This window comes from Erinaceus europaeus, chromosome 7 (assembly GCF_950295315.1).
Source record: "Erinaceus europaeus chromosome 7, mEriEur2.1, whole genome shotgun sequence".
NCBI lineage: Eukaryota > Metazoa > Chordata > Mammalia > Eulipotyphla > Erinaceidae > Erinaceus > Erinaceus europaeus.
The window spans coordinates 88,085,242-88,103,335 of record NC_080168.1 but is presented as its reverse complement, the minus strand read 5'-3'; the positions used below and the strand labels follow the sequence as shown (position 1 = coordinate 88,103,335).

Sequence of the window (18,094 nt, the reverse complement as noted above, 5' to 3'; positions counted from 1 at the left end):
AATACAGAAGGAAACTAAACTTAAGTGGTTCTGAGCATTTTCTCGGAAGAATTGAGACAAGCTCTGGAATGAAAATTGTATTGTTTTAAATACACCTCCATCCTCTAAAATTTGGCTGTCTCTATCCAATAAATAAATATTGATAATAAAAAAATTCGCTGAAACTCCAGTGAACAGGGGTGGTTGTCTTTTCTAAGAGCACTCAGATTCCCCCTCTTTCTCATAGTTAGGTCTTGGCTCAGTGCATTATTCTCTCGGCCTGAAATGCTTCCTGCCAGCTCCATCTTCCCCACCATCTTTTGATAAATTTAGTCCCAATAATCTTTCAAGGTTTCATCCTTAAATACTCCGTGCTCTAGCATGCTTCCCCCCCCCCCCACTTTTTTTTTTTTTTTTTTTGTCTCCTGGATTATCGTTGAGGCTCGGTGCCTGCACTACAAATCCACTGCTCTTGGAGGCCATTTTCTCCATTTTGTTGCCCTTTTTGTTACCCTTGTTGTCGTTGTTATTGCTGTTGTTGGATAGGACAGAGAGAAATTGAGAGAAGAGGGGGAAGATAGAGAGGAGGAGAGAAAGATTATACACCTGCAGACCTGCTTCACCGCTAGTGAAGCGACTCCTCCCTGCAGGTGGGGAGCAGGGGGCTGGAACCAGGATCCTTATGCCAGTCCTTGGCTTCACGCTGTGTGTGCTTAACTAGTAGTGTGCTACCTAGCATGCCTTTTCCAATATGATCAAATCTAAAACTTCAAGTAATGCTTTGCTAAGAGAATGGTACCTCCCTCTCTCTTTCACTCTCTCTCTCTCTCTTACCTAAAACTTTCTTTGAAGACTGTGCAAAAAAACTGTTCAAAAGGTAGAAATAAATTGAACTTTTAGTTTTTGATAAATTGAAAATTTTCTGCACAGTATGTTTTGATACATATTTTTATTCAATACATAGTTATCACACTGCCTTTGATTTGTAAGGCAAAATTAATTTGCCAAAAGTTGCAAAGGTATAGCATGATGAAATCAGGATTTAAATCTAGAGTTGTCTTGTTCACAGCCACTACTCTTAACTGGTATGTCAAGAGCCAGAAATTTCTGAATGCTTGGTAGCTTCACAGTTGGGTAGTAGTTCTCTTCTCCTAAAATGCTATATGAAAGCATGTTACTGATGCCTCTTTTTTTGAAAAATTTCATTAAGATTTATCAGTTTGTAAATACTGGGTATGGTTCCAACCACTCCCATCACCAAAGTTCTGTCTCCCCACATGCCCAATGATAACTGCCATAGTTCTCCCAAGATCTTAGAGATGAGTTGACATTCTCTTTTCAAGTCCATGTCCTTCTATATATTCTCTGATGTCTTTTTTTTTTTTTTTGGTGCCAGGTTTTATTTGTTACTCTTTTAAAATTTCATTTTTTACTAGATTCAGAGAGGTAGAAGCTCTCAAGGCTCGTCTGCAGGTGGGGACCAGGGATTTGAATATAGGTCCTTGTATATGGTAAAAATAACACTATTGTGTGCACCGCCACCCAGCCCCAATCTGTAACTTCTTTTTTTTTTTTTCTTGGTGCCAGGTTTTACTTGTTACTCTTTTAAAAATCTCATTTAACTAGATTCAAACTTAGAGGTAGAAGCTCTCAAGGAAGACAGCCTCTGTCGCTTTGCAATCTATTCCTGACACTTCTTTGGCCTCCTTCATTCTTTTGGCCAAAAGCTTAGCATAGTCTGCAGTCCCTTGTTTTTCTTAGTACTTGTTTCTTCAGAGCAATGCTTATCATTTGTATTGCAGAACACGTGGAGTAACAAGATGCTGGATCTTGGGCGCTTTGGTCCTAGGTTTTTTACCTTCTTTGTTTAGCGGCTTTCTCACGATGTACTGCTGGATATCATCTTTCAAAAGGTTGAAAAGTTTGCAGATTCTGCTAGCTCTTTTGGGCCCCAGGTGACAAGGCACAGTAGTATAAGTGAGTCCAGGAATATCCTTCTCCCCCCCCTTTTTTTTACAATGACCAAGTGGAAATGCTCAAATTAGCATCCACAATGCAACCCCAAACAGATTTGCACTTTCTTTTACCAGTCCTCCTTGGTCTATAAGAGGAATGGCCCTTACTCAGCAGGAGGCGGACACCACCGTGGGTCAGGACACCCTGCTTCATGGGGAAACCTGGCTTGTCATTCCCACCACTGATCTGGACCACATAGCCCTTTCATTATCCACTCAGAGCATCAGCATTAACTTCTGTCGAAATACACTTCTCATATAAGGTGCGAAGCTTGTGCTCATCGTCCATTTCAATGAGTTTCTGGCAGCCAGTGGCTGGCAAGGAGACGTTCAGCATCATGTTGAAGCAGCTGACCACCTCCAAATCACCACAAAAAAGAGTCTCTGATATCTTTTTAATCTTTTAGTTTTTACTTCAAAATTGCTATCAAAACCATTTTTCTTCTTTTTTTTAGTATTTATTTATTTATTCCCTTTTGTTGTCCTTGTTGTTTTATTGTTGTAGTTATTGTTGCCGTTGTTGTTGGATAGGACAGAGAGAAATGGAGAGAGGACGGGAAGACAGAGAGGGGGAGAGAAAGACAGACACCTGTAGACTTGCTTCACGGCTTGTGAAGCGACTCCCCTGCAGGTGGGGAGCCAGTAGCTCTAACTGGGATCCTTAAGCCGGTCCTTGTACTTTGCACCACCTGTGCATAACCCGCTGTGCTACCGCCTGACTCCCTTCTTTTTTTTTTTTTATTGGGGGGGATTAATGGTTTACAGTTGGTAGTAAAATACAGTAGTTTGTACACGTCTAACGTTTCTCCATTTTTCCAGGTAACATTTCAGCCCCCTCTAGGTCCTTCTCTGCCATCATGGTCCAGGATCTGAACATCCTCCCCCCACAACCCAGAGTCTTTTACTTTGGTGCAATACACCAAACCCAGTCCAAATTCTGCTTTTTTTTTTTTTTTTTAAATTTTTCAACTTCTTTATTATTATTTATTCAATAATGGTCAACAAGATTGTGGGACAATAAGGGTACAATTCTTATAATTCCAACCACCAGAGTGCCATATCCCATCCCCTCTACTGGAAGGTTCCCTATTCTTTATCCCTCTGGGAATATGGACCAAAGATCTCTATGGGGTGCAGAAGTTGGGAGGTTTGTCTTCTGTAATTTCTTCTCTGCTGGACAGGGGCATTGACAGCTTGATTTATACCCCCAGCCTGTCTCTGTCTTTCCTGAATGGAGTAGGGTTCTGGGGAGGTTGGGTTCCTGGACACATTGGTGAGGTCATTTGCCCAGGGAAGGTGAGGTCATTTGCCCATGGTAGTATTTTCAACTTATGTCTATGAGTGAGATAATCTCATATTTATCTTTCTTTTTCTGACCTATCTCACTTAATATGTTTCTTTCAAGCTCCATCCAAGATGAGGTAGAAAGTGAAGTCACCATTTTTAATTGCTGAGTAGTATTCCATTGTGTATATAGACCACAACTTGCTCAGCCACTCATCTGCTGTTGGACACTTGGGTTGCTTCCAGGTTTTGGCTACTACAAATTGTGCTACTGTGAACATAGGTATACACAAATCTTTTTGGATGGATGTGTTTGGTTCCTTAGACTATATCCCCCAGGAGATGAATTGTAGGGTCATTGGGAAGGCCTACTTCTAGCCTTCTGAGAGTTCTCCAGACTGCTCTCCACAGTGGTTGGATCAATTTACATTCCCACCAGCAGTGCAGGAGGGTTCCTTTGACCCCACAGCCTCTCCAGCATTTGTTGCTGCTACCTTTTCTGATATATGACCCCACAGCTTCTCCAGCGTTTGTTGCTGCTACCTTTTCTGATATATGACATTCTCACAGAAGTGAAGCGGTATCTCATTGTTGTCTTGATTTGGATTTCTCTGACAATCAGTGACTTGGACCATTTTTCATATTTTTTTTGCCTTTTCAAAGCCATTTTTCTATTAATATAATGCAATCCTATTAAAATTTAAGTAATATTTTATGGGCAGACTGTAAGTAATGATAACAAAGGCTAGATTTAGGGTTTGTGGGTCCAGAGCTTGCACAATGTTTTGACCCTCTTTAAGGAAAAGAGCTTTTATTTTATAAATTATTTATTTATTTTTATTTATTATTTATTCGATAGAGACAGAGACAAATTGAGATGGAAGGGGGACAGGGAAGGAGAAAGAGATGAAGACACCTTAGCTCTGTTTCACTACTCACAAAGCTTTCCTCTTGTAGTTAGGAACTGGAGCCTTGAACCTTGGTCCTTGCAAATTTTAACAGGTATGTTTACTTGGATGAGCCACCACCCAGCCTAGTTTTTCTTTTTCTTTCTTTCTTTCTTTTTTTTTTTTTTTTTACTTCAACTAAAGTTATTCCTGAGGCTCGGCAGTAAAAGCACTAAAAATTCACCACTCTGGGCAGCCATTTACTTATTGATTTTTTATTTCTAATTTTGTTAGATAAGATAGAAAGAAATTGAGAGGGAATGGGAGTTAGAGAGAGAGAGAGAGAGAGAGATACCTGCAGACCTGTTTCACTTCTTATGAGGCATCCCCACTACAGGTGGGGAGTGGGGGCTCAAACCCGGGTCATTGAACGTAGTACTATGTGTGCTTAACCAGGTGCACCACTGTCTGGCCCTCTCAGCCTCCTTTTAAAAAAAAATTTATTTATTTTCCCTTTTTGTTGCCCTTGTTGTTTTTTATTGTTGTTGTAGTTATTATTGTTATTGATGTTGTCGTTGTTACATAGAACAGGGAGAAATGGAGAGAGGAGGGGAAGACAGAGTGGGAGAGAAAGATGGACACCTGCAGACCTGCTTCACCGCTTGTTAAGCCACTCCCCTGCAGGTGGGGAGCTGGTGGCTCGAACTGGGATCCTTACTCCGGTCCTTGAGCTTTGAGCCATGTGTGCTTAACCCACTGAGCTACCGCCCGACTCCCACAGCCTCCTATTTTCATTTATTTATTTAAAAAAGGAGACATTAATAAAACCATAGGATAAGAGGGGTGCAACTCCACACAATTCCCACCACCAGATCTCTGTCTCCCATCCTCTCCCCTGATAGCTTTCCTACTCTTTATCCCTCTGGGAATATGGACCCAGGGTCATTATGGGGTGCAGAAGGTGAAAGGTCTGGCTTCTGTAATTGCTTCCCCACTGAACATGGGTGTTGACTGGTAGATCCATACTCCCAGTCTGCTTCTCTCCCTAATGGGGGAGGGCTCTGGGGATGTAGAGCTCCAAGACACATTGGTGGGGTTGTCTGTCCAGGGAAGTCTGGTCAGCATCATGCTAGTATCTGGAACCTGGTGGCTGAAAAGAGAGTTAACATACAAAGCCAGACAAATTGTTGAACAATCATGGACCTATAGGCTGGAATAGTGCAGATGAAGTATTGGGGGGGGTGTCCTCCATTTTGTGTATAGCTAGTAGCATATTTTAGTTATATTCCAAAGGGCCTATAGCTATACTAACTTTTTTTTTCCCCTTAGCCTGAAATCTGATATGTCGGTGGATCCAAGTTATTGTCTGGGGAGGTGATGTCGTGGCTAGAAAAGGGACAGAAAGCTGGATCAGGGAAGAGAGTAGCCCCCAGATATGGGGAAGGGGTATAAATATTGTTGACTGTAAACCCCATTGACTTGATTTGGTCTGGGGCCCATATTCAGCTTAGGAGCCTATGTGACCTCTGTATTCCTGTAGATCTGAGCTCACATTCTGTGGTCATGAGTAGGAACAGTCCAAACTGCCCCAACATCGACCCATCTTCCTCAGGTCTAGCATAGAGTATGTTGTCCATCCTCCCTTCAGAGGATGGAACATTCTCTACCATTGTTGATCCAAGTCGAGGGTAAGGTCCTATGGGGGGCCCACAAAGGAGACAATTTTGTTGTTCCTAATAGAGATGACCTGTAACAATGGAGAGAGGGATTTATTTGAGGTCTAGGCCCATCATGTCTGTTAGAGAATCTCAGGCCTTCCTGAATAGGGCCCCAGCTAATGGGGTGGCCTTATAGTGACTAAAGAGTCATCATTAACATATGCCAGTCTCTTGTCCTTATTCAGATTTTGTAGTCCTTGCTTTGCTAAGGTTAGCTTTGGAGTGAGTGAGAGAACTGTACTAGGAAGTAGGTGAGGAGGGTATCTAAGTCTAATTAGATACTATTTCATTAGGAACTTTATACTGACTCACTGCAGACTATTGTGTACTTTTGCTTTCAGGTATATATTTTGCCCTAGTTTATGGATATGTGTGAACATATCCTCTATCTCACGGGACCTGGTCTATATCTAGGTTTTGGGATTTTGTTAGGAAGTGAACTGCCTGGAATGGAATTAGAGAATACTATGAAAGGAAAGGTCTCACCCAAGTAATGAGGGTGAAGGTTTGTCATTCCACACCTGAAGTCTCTGGACATAGTCTGAAGTAAAGCATGCTGAGGTGGTACTCATTGCGTTGATTAGGTTGGGATCAGCAGATGTAATATCATTTGGTATGAATTGAGAGACACATGCAGGAAAGTGCGCCCCACCCTAGAGGTTCCAGGACTGGGGGAAATATAGGCTCTATAGTGGAAATGTGAGGTTCCTGCTGTCTTATGGTTCAAGAAGACAACAGATATTGTTATAATCACATTATTTGGTAATTGGGTTAACTTTGAAAAATCCCTTTGTTATGATTTGTTGTATCATACACAACATCACCATAATTTATGTCCTTTTCCATTGTTTGTATATAGCTGTGCCACTGGTTGCTTCTGTTCTCCCTGGTCTAGACTTTTGAGAGAGTCAACATATCAAAGACTCAGCCTATATATTAAAAAGACTCAGTTTGTGCTTTAAGAAGTTTGAGACATAAAATCAATTTTTCCTCTCTCATATTAATTAAATAGTGATCTATATGACTACGAATTAATAGGAGTGTACATAAACACCATTCCCACCACCAAAAGATTGTGTCCCATCCCACCCCTGCACCTCCCCGCCACCCCCGGAAGCTTAATGTCCACCCTCACCCTCACCCCAGGGTTTTTACTTTGGTGCTCTACTCCAGATTTAGTCAAATCATCCTTTTAGTTTCCCTTTCTGTTCTTCTGTTCTTTTAAAAGAAATATATGTGGCATTGGGGAATGGACCCAGGATCTTTCATGTGTGCAGTAATGCTGAGTGGACTCTCTAGCCACCAAATTTCTATTTATCTTTTTGAAAGCTATAATAGGGAGATGGATGATAAATAGACAGAAAAGACACTACAGCACTGTTCCAGTATCCATGGAGCTCCCTTATTGCTATCCATGTTGATCCCAAGTGGTGCTGGGTTTTGAGCCTAGCGCCTCACACACCATGAAGTGTGCCAAGGAAGCCGTCTCTCCTAGGTCTAAAACTGAAAATATAAAAACAAGCACCATATTTAACGTAGAGAAAGAAATTATGATAGCTTACTTGAATCTTGAAGAATTGGTTAATAAGCTTTTAACGAGGTATATGGAAGCAGCTGTTTATCAGAAATGTTTGCACAGAAATGCATCCTTGCTGCCACTTGGCTTCTGCTCTCCAGCTAGACTTCCTCATAACCCTTGGCCATTGTCTAGTACTCACAAGGGCTTTGCTTGGAGGCTTTGCTCACTTCTTGGTAACTACCTCTGATCTTGGAAAATGAGAAATGATGTTCAAATGGCTTCAGTTTTAGTCTCCTGTGGGGATCTGAATTAATTTTCTGGACTTTTTGTACCTTTTCTCAAGAAATTGACCTCTTTTTATTAGGAATGGCCTTTTGAGACATAAGTTTCTTTCTAATTAAAAACAAAGTTTCTTGTTTTCTTGGCCATTACTTTTGATGAATTATTGTAATTATAAGAGCCACTTGGCATGACTATAACCTTCCTTTGGAAATATTTAAATATAATACACAGTAAATCATGAAAATCTGTTCTTAAATAAATAATGTTGTCTCTAAGGTCTTTAACTGATTCTTATGTGGCTCAGAACACTGTATTCAGAGTTACATTAACCAGAATCAATCACTTTAATTTTAAAATGTCTTGGAAATGACCAAAGTATTCTGAAGGATTGAAGTCACTTTTTCCTGAAGTCTTGGCCTTGAAAATAAAATGTGATGCCATGAGACAATAGGCTTTGAGTGTGGAATTGAGACATGTCAGTAGGGGGCATCATTGTAATGTGCTGGATTTTTCTTTCTTGAAAAAACAGTTTCTATTTCTCTACATCTGTTCCTTCATTTTGAAATCTGTAATACGTTTTTTTTTTTTTTTTAATTTTACTATATTGAGAATGTAGTGTGAGTGAACTTCAAAAATATTACTTTTTTTGGTTGATTTCTGTGAAGACGTTGAAAATTTGACATCTTTCTTTGCTTTCTTCCATATCAGTAAGGAGTTGTATACTGTCTTTTGTTTTTCCTTGCAGTCTGTTCATTTCTGTAATAAGACCATCAGGTTGGGTTGGCAGATTCTTATAAGAACACATTCATGTAAATTCAAAGAGTAGAAAAATTACATGGCTGTAGTTCATAGCATATCACACTTCATTTTCTCACTGCCTACCAGCTAATTGTGCTCAAAGTTCTAGCAGAATTATCTCCTAGAATAAGAAGTGGATACAACTATGTCAGATGTCCAAACTGAATGGGGTACAATACAACTGATTCATTAAGACTGCCTTAATTAATCTAAAGACTCATGATTGATTTCATTCTGACTAGGATATAAGATAATGATATAGAAAAATAAAAGGATTAGTAAAGTTACTGTTTAGTGCGCTGTGAATGCATATGTATGGGCTGTATTTAATCTTGCCAAGTTCCTTTTTTATCCTATTGCCTATGAAAGATTTTCTCCAGCAGACCACAGACATTTTTGACAACTCTGTGCTATCAAAATATACTTATGCTGGAGTTTCAACCAGTTTCTTATATTAATTGAAACATTTTAACTTGTTCAGTCATCATTAACTCTCACAAAAAGCATGCTTCTGAAATTTTCCTTTAAAAAAAGATTCTGTTCATCCTTTTTAAATATTTTTTTAAATCTTTTTATTTATTAGAGATGGAGAGAAACTGAGGGGGGAGATAGAGGGAGAGAGACAGAGAGATACCTGCAGCCCTGCTTCACCACTTGTGAAGCTTTCCCCCTGCAGGTGGGGACCGGGGGCTCAAACCTGGGTCCTTGTGCTCTGTAATGTGAGTGCTTAACCAGGTGCACCACCACCCGGGCTCCCCTGTTCATCCTTTAGAAGGGATTTGTTTGGTGATAAAAGTGCATTTCACAATAATGAATTATTTTTACTTTTTTTTTTTTTTGGTAATTGTTATTTATTTATCTTCCCTTTTGTTGCCCTTGTTGTCTTTTTATTGTTGTTGTAGTTGATGTCGTCGTTGTTGGATAGGACAGAGAGAAATGGAGAGAGGAGGGGAAGACAGAGAGGAGGAGAGAAAGACAGACACCTGCAGATCTGCTTCACCGCCTGTGAAGCGACTCCCCTGCAGGTGGGGAGCGGGGGCTCAAACCGGGATCCTCATGCTGGTCCTTGTGCTTAGCGCCACCTGCGCTTAATCCGCTGTGCTACCGCCTGGCTCCCACAATAATGAATTTTTATTTATTGTCAGATTATAGAAACTTTTCTTCTTGAGGAGCTTGAATACTTTACTTATTGGGGAACATAAACATTCTAGAGAAAAGGAAATTATTTTTATTGATGTCAAATAAGTTATTTATTTATTTATTTTTGTTTTATCAGAGCACTGCCCAGATTTGTCTTATGGTGGTGTGGGGGAATTGAACCTAAGACCTTGGAGCCTCTGCATAACCATACGCTATTTCCCCTGCCCATAGTTAAACATTTTATTTTGCTTATATTCTCAGTGATCTACAAAACACAGTGCTATTAATAATACATATCAGTGAGGCAATTCAGAAAACACTTTACTATTTACTTTTTGTTGATAAAGCACTATACAGTCTGAGAGTTTTCTGATCAAACATTATGCAACAATAAATCTGGATAAAACTATTAAGAACAACTATTGCAGGGCTGTTGAAATCGACTAAATGCATGCAACAATTATGAAGCAATCATATATGGAAAAATAAGAATGTCAGCTAAGAATAGTGCGGGTCTATGGCGTTCTTGCTCTTCTCTATCCATGTCCACACCCAAGATAAATCTGAGCAAAAATTTATTAGGGTGCTGCAGAACAAAAATCCCAGCAGTAGGGGCCGGCGGTAGTGCAGCTGGTTAAGCACACATGGCGCAAAGCTCAAGGACCTACAGAAGGATCCTGGTTTGAATCCCTGGCTCCCCACCTGCAGGGGTGTTGTCTCACAAGCAGTGAAGCAAGTCTCCAGGTGTCTGTCTTTCTTTCCCCTTCTCTGTCTTCCCCTCCTCTCTCGATTTCTCTCTGTCCTATCCAACAAAATAATAATAACAGCAACGATAAACAAAAGGCAAAAATTAGCCTCCAGAAGCTGTGGATTCGTAGTGTAGGCACCGAGCCCCAGTGGTAACGCAGGAGGAAAAAAAAAAAATCCCAGCGGTTTTCCTGCCAGAGGGGAATCACTTAGTCTGGAGTAGAGTGTGGAAAAACCTTGCATTGGTGGTGCTGTTGGTAAAAGTAGCAGTTCACAGTTTTCGTGGCTAATGAATGGAGAAGATGCATGACTGGGGCAAGTGTGACTGTGAACCAACAGATAAACTTGCAGTTATGGGGAAGTCTGGGGAAGGAAAAGACTGCAGAGGGCTATGAGAAACTCTTTACATACATACAAAAAACTGGGGAGAGTTCAATAATCCCCCTATCTCTGGCTAAGCATGAGACTGAGCATCCATGAAGAGGAGATGTTGGAAAGCCTGGTGCAAAGTAGAAATCAGGGCAGTCTTTAAAAAGGGACTTTTTAATGCTATTTAATGTGCCATCAGACTATATAATTTCTTCTATTCTGGTGAACTGTTTGTAATTTCTAAATATTTAATTAAAATACACTAAAATAGGGAAGTGCTTTTTATTCTTTAGATTGTGAATCTCTGAACTTCCCCCTCCCACTATAGAGTAGAATTTTTAATTATCTCTGTGGCTTCATTTGGTTTTACTATCAATAGAGAACTTTGGGATGTTAATAATAGTTGATACTGAGTTAGACACTGTGCTGACTGTACACATTTTATGTCAATTAAGTCTCACAATGATCTGTGATATCCACATTTCTGGATAGGGAGATTACAATTAAACAGAATAAATCCCTCCCCTCCACCCTTTACTCTCTCCCCCCTTTTTTTGCTTGGCATCTCTCACTGTCTCATTTTTGGTCAAATCTGGGGGCTAATCTTCCAGAGGTTATTTGGGAAGTAATTAGCTTTGGATTCAGGGAAATTCATTCTTCAACTTGACCTTCTGAATTTTTTTTTCTTTTTTATAACCTGGAGTAACACCTGTTGGGACTAAGAAAACAGCTTATGGGGTCCCTGAATCATAAAGCTCTTATTTTATTTTTTGCCAGGAGCCATTTCTCTGCTTGATAGATGATAAGCTTTGAGACAATGGAACCCCTCAAGACAAGTGTTAATTTCCCCCTGGGCAGGCCATTTCCCCTCAGGTAAACCATTTATCAGTAATCAAGTGAGTCAACACAAGTGAGTCAACACACAGTTTGGTTTCCACCATTTGTTGCAAGAAACATTCCGCTTTGAAGTTTGCTCCCTCTCCCCCTCCTCCAGCATTCCCTCTCCTTCCCCAAAGCCTTATAATGCCTGTGAACACAATAAAATTTTGCAGCTTGATCAGAAACTTGTCTTGCTGTTGTTCTTTTGTGTCTCATGTCCCTTTCATTCCAGGTCTTTCAGGTTCCTAGCCCCTGTTCACCGCCCTGCTGGTCGGGGCATTCTGGCACCCGGGCGTGGGGCGAAGAAGCCTTCTGGACCTAGGAACTCCGCTGATTGAGAGGGTAGGCCTACCCGAATTCACAGAATCATTGCGGCCGAGGGAGTAACGCAAAGACTCGCATAGATCGCCATGGAAATACCCGACCGTGAGTCGCATCTGGAGGAGAGTGTCACAGCGGCTGAGGTAAGCAAAACCATGGGACATGAATTTAGCTAACAAGATTTATTCATTAAAGGACTCAAGGAGTCACTCAAGACACGAGGAACTAGGGTTAAAAAGAAAGAATTAAAGAAGTTTTTTAGAGTATATTGGAAATATTTGCCCCTGGTTCCTCCAGGAAGGCACTATAGATGAGAAGCATTGGAGAAGAATTGGTGACTGTCTTAATGATCACTATCAGTCTTTTGGTCCTGAACGTGTACCTGTTTCTGCCTTTTGCTACTGGAATTTAATTAATGATATCTTAAAAATTTATAATAATCACCCTGATATTAAAAACCTTATTACAGAGGGTGAAAAGGTCCTCCGGCAACTTTCTAGTCCGCCGTCCAGGACAAAGTCCCCATCCCCATGCCCTTCTGTGATTATTGATCTTGATCCCCCAGTACCCAGTCAAAACAAAAGCCTCCCAGCACCCGACGAAAGTAAAAGCCCTGTCCCCCTCCCTATAGGTTCCACCGCACTTACTAAAGTTCCCTTTATTGATCATCCTATTGCTAATTCACATGAGAATGAAACCCAGCATTCTTTCCCCCGCCTCTATCCAGTTTTACAAAACCCTCCCTCTCCTGAAGCACTTCCCGTGGAGGATGAGGCTTTGCTAGAAAAAGAGGCTGCCAGGTACCACAATCCCGATTGGTGTCCTCCTCCCTTTAATTCCCCTCCCTATATCCATGCCCCTGCTCTCCAGCCTGACCCTCTTCTTGACAATCCCTCCATCAGGCGGGCATGCTCATGAGCCCTTACAGGAATTTCCACCCTCCGCAAGGTCCTTGCTGACCGGAGAGAGCAGCTTCATTAATGAAAGAAATAGCTGCAGTTACAGAAGAACTTACATTTTTAGTCTCACCAAAAAACCCAATCCCTAAAACTAAACCATCCAAATCAAAACCGGTTTTGGCTTTCCCTGTTACTCGGAGCCAGGCTCAAACTGGCTAACCCTAACCCCTACGCTCTTCCTTGTCCAGACTGCCTCCCTACACCACTGCCCCTCCGTTTTGTGCTCTGGTCCTTGACTTGGCCAATAATACTGATTAGACCACTTTCTTTAAAACTGTAAAATGTACCTTAGCCTAGAAAAAAAAATTTCAAAGATTTTTCTCTGTGTGGCGTCGGTAAACTGAGCCCGCCTGTTCCGCCCGCACAGCCAATCATGGCACAGAGCTACTGCTCCACAGATTGGCAAAGACTCCAGTCAATCATTCCCTAGCCACTAATGCCCCTCCTGGGGGGGTAGATAGTCTGTGAATTAGGAATCCAAAAACCAAAGTGGTTTTTCAAAGGGAAAATTTTTCTGTTCACCAAGAATGTATGTTTTAAGTCTGTGCTAACCTTGTTTTCATTAATGTGTGTTAACCCCTAAGTAACTAAAGTTTGTTTTAAGTTTTAAATAAGATTTAGTTAAGCTAAATGTGGTTTTAAAGATCCCGACTCATAGAGTTGGCACACCTTTACCAAAGTAAAATATAGGACAGTTTTGTCCTTCTGATAGCTAATATCAGCATCAATTCATTAGTTAAAAGATTTTCTGAGATATCTAGGCATGATAAAATGCCTCTACAGTCTCTCTCACTCTTGTGAGAATTGTAAATATTACAAGCACCCCAATACCAACTGCCACTGTTTGTTAATTTGTTAATCCCATCCTTGAACTGGCTTTCTAATAACCCAGTCAGTGTAGAGCAGTGGCCTTGCCAGGAAAAAAAGGGTTAAACATATTCCTGGCCTGATAAACAATTTTATTCAACAGATGTGATTCAACAAAATTATTTAGTGTAAAATGGTCATCTAAAAGAAATGTTAACAGTAAAAATTTATTTTAACATTTCAGCTATAAGGTTTATTTTAGCTTTTTAAGTTACCTATCCAAATCAAAGTGAAAGATCAATTAAGTTGTGTGCCCACCCTTGTTCATAGCTGCCCTAAGGGTGTGATAGCTTTGTGATAAACAAAGATCCTAACAAACAAAGTTTAACATTTTACTTAAAGTTATTTTTAAGACTGGCTTGGGTTAGTAAAAGATAACACAATGGTTATGTTAATTATTTACATGCCAGAGGCTTTTGCTCTGGTTTTCCTCTTTATATCTTTCTGCTTTTAAAAATTATCTGGTTTGTTTTAAGACACTGCCAGAGGCTTATTCTTGATAAATTAAGGTAATACATTGTGCTTTTGGTCTGATAAAAGATTTGTTTTGGCAAATCCTGATTTAACAAAATTATTATTTTGAACATTTAAGTTATGAGGTTTTATTTTAGCCTTTTAAGTTGCCATATTAGAGTTCTAAGGAGTAAAATCTATTAAGAGTCTTATATCTATGCTTACTCATGATAGCCTTGTGATGAGTAAAGATCTTAGTAAACTAAAGTTATAATAGTGTGTTTAACTGTCTAATCAGTTTAAAATAATGCTAAAAAATGGTAAACATTTTCTCATGTCAACACATTAGGTATTGACTTTCTATAACATATTGGTATATTCTAATAAAGAGCCTTCTAAAATCATAGAAAAAACCTGAAGCCAATTCTAACCATTAGATCATCAATTAACTTGGTACAAGTTCTCTCCCTAAGTAAATAATTATAGGTACATCTGCACATGAAGAACTGACTGCTCATATGGTAAGATTTAAAACTAAACATTTTTAATTTTTTATTTATGGGTGTGTGATGACTCCTAAAGTCACTCATATCCTAAAATTTTTCTCATTTTTTTACAAGCCTCTTAAAAATTTTAACGCTTGACCTGCCATAGTGAGAGCACTTTACTGGCTCCTGCATTGTTTAATTAAGATCTTGCTATTCAGACTTTTAAGATTAATCTCCATTATAAAAGCCAATGCTCTCTGACAGATTGATGTAATTCACCTGCCCATGTTTAGTAAACAAAAACATTTTTTTTCTTTCTCAGTTGATATTTTTTCTAAATTTATGTGGGCTACAGCTCAAACAAGAAAAACTAAAACCCTTAAGCTTAGTTAATAAAAAAAAAAGAAGGAGAATGCACCCCCCAGTATTCAGTTGGCTAAAGTGTCAATGAAGTAACATACTAATCCTTCTTAATATTTACAAAAATTCTAATTGTCCATTTATTGTATCTCATTGACAAAGCCACCCACTTTTCCAGTCACAGAGACATATTCTTTTTCTCTTTTTTCAACACTGGATGTCCATGTTTGTTTTCCTTTTATTATGGTGGATGACATTATTGCTCTTGCAAAATCCACAGAGTCCCTGTTGGCAAGTCCTTACCACAAAGGATGCCATGGCAGTATATAGTCCAGCTAACCTCACCAGCCTATCAAAGTCTTCTCTTTCTGCTGACCTACCACTGCTGACTTCATCTTTGCATGTTTATTGACTGCTCACTTTTCTCAAAATATTCCTCATCTTCAAGGAACCTCACCTTGACTTCTAATGTGTATGTACCTCCTCTGTGTTTTGGTACAACACCATCCTATATTTTCATGTCAATTCTTCTCTACCTGGTCCTTGCCTCCTAATTTTGCTTGTTTCACAGCTGACCCTCTATGAAGAAGAAAAATTTCATCAGTTGGCGCTGACCAGACCAGACGTGCTGTGTTTCTTCCCCTGGACATCACATCCACTGACTGCTTCCCTTAGACTTGCTGGTGGCATGCTAGGACACTCTATATATTCCTCCCATGAATTTTCTGACAAATTACAACAGGTTATAGACTCCACCACAAATAGTCTTGAGTCACTACAGAGCCCCTTATGAGACCCTTATTAGTCTTTTGTTAATGGTTACCTTAGGACCCTTTATTTTTAATAAGATTACTGATTTTATAAAACAGCAGATTGACTCCTTGGCATCAAAACCTTTGCAAATACATTATCACAGACTTGATTTGGCTGATAGAGGCCTGGCTGAACCTGAGGATGACAGACCCCCTTTTCGGATGGCATAAAACTCAGAATTATGCATTGAGACATCCAACCTTGGCAGGGCAAGGACACCAGTAAGGGGTGTAAGGCAAAGCACTGCAGGGGGAGGACCCTATCGTCCGCCTCTGAGTCCCCCGTGAAGCAAACCTGATTTGCATGGAGGTTGGTGTCAGCAACAAAAATTGTTTCCCTAGAAACTGTGGCTCTGCCTCCCTTCCCCAAAAAGACACCAAGAGCCTTATAAGATACAGAAAGGTTGGTTTTGCACCCACCCCGCGGGAGGAATCCAGTCAATACTTCCCCCCTCTGGTTATGTCCACTAAACCTGCTGTTAGGGTCTCTGCTCCTCACCCCCAATTTCCTGCCTCAATTTAAAATTATAACAAAGGGAGGATATGCCAGGAGCCATTTCTCTGCTTGATAGATGATAAGCTTTGAGACAATGGAACCCCTCAAGACAAGTGTTAATTCCCCCCTGGGCAGGCCATTTCCCCTCAGGTAAACCATTTATCAGTAATCAAGTGAGTCAACACACAGTTTGGTTTCCGCCATTTGTTGCAAGGAACATTCCGCTTTGAAGTTTGCTCCCTCTCCCCCTCCTCCAGCATTCCCTCTCCTTCCCCAAAGCCTTATAATGCCTGTGAACACAATAAAATTTTGCAGCTTGATCAGAAACTTGTCTTGCTGTCATTCTTTCGTGTCTCGTGTCCCTTTCATTCTAGGTCTTTCAGGTTCCTAGCCCCTGTTCACCACCCTGCTGGTCGGGGCAATTTTTTATTGATTTAATAATGATTGACAAGATTGTAAGGATAAGAGGGGTACACTTCCACACAGTTCCCACCACCAGAGTTTACATCCCATCCTCTGCATTGGAAGCTTTCCTGTTCTTTACCCCTTAGGGACTATGGACCCAGGATCATTATCGGGTGTAGAACATGGGAATTCTGGCTTCTATAATTATTTCTCTGCTGGACATGGGTGTTGGCAGGTCGATCCTTTCCCACAGCATGCTTCTCTTTCCATAATTGGGTAGGGCTCTGGAGAGGCAACACCTTGGTGAGAATGTCTGCCCAGGGAGATTAGAATGGAATCATAGTAGCATCTGCAACTTGGTATCAGAAAGGCAGTGAGAAATGAGGCAGGACAAAATGTTTAACAAAGAGGAGCCAGAAGGTAAATATAGAACAGGTAAAAATAGGGACATTAGAGTAGTATTCTTTATGAAGCTAGGAAGTCTATTCTAGGTATGTTCCTAAGGGCATGACTTTAGTAATTTTTGCTTAAGCTTGATAGTTAACATGTGGGTGGACTGAAAATATTGTCTGGGAAGATGTAATCAGAGTTGAGAATAGAATTAGAAAGCTGGATTAGGGTCGAGAGTAGCTCCCAACTTGAATAAAATATATAAATACAATTAACTGTTTATCCCATCAAGTTGACCCAGGGCCCATATATTTTCATATTTAGCACAGGAGCCTATATAATCTCCAATTCCTTGTCAGTCTGAGTTCCTTGTCCATAGTCACAGCTGGGAATAAACTGGGTTTCAGGACCATTCTTCCTTGAGTGGCAGAGTAGGTTGACCCAGCCTCCCTTCAGAGAGTGGGGCAGTCCCTACCATTGCTACTTTACAGTGAGTGTAAAGTCTTGTAGAGACCCACAAAAGGATTTATGATAATGTTCCTAATGCAAGTGGCCAGTGATGGAGAGAAGGATTTGCTAGAGGTCTAGGCCCATCTTATCTATGTGGGATCCAAGGATCTTCTTTTTTTAAAAATATTTATTTTATTAATTTATTCCCTTTTGTTGCCCTCATTGTTTTATTGCTGTAATTATTATTGTTGTTGTCGTTGTTGGATAGGACAGAGAGAAATGGAGAGAGGAGGGGAAGACAGAGAGGAGGAGAGAAAGATAGACACCTGCAGACCTGCTTCACCGCCTGTGAAGCGACTCACCTGCAGGTGGGGAGCCGAGGTTCGAACCGGGATCCTTATGCCCGTCCTTGTGCTTTGCACCACCTGCGCTTAACCCGCTACACTACAGCCCGACTCCCCCAAGGATCTTCTAAC

General features: G+C 40.5%; 1 pseudogene; it reads right to left on the bottom strand.

Moving 5' to 3' along the window:
• Positions 1–1,140: 1,140 nt before the first annotated feature.
• LOC103116604 (small ribosomal subunit protein eS6-like) lies at positions 1,141–2,335 on the bottom strand (annotated as a pseudogene).
• Positions 2,336–18,094: the final 15,759 nt, after the last annotated feature.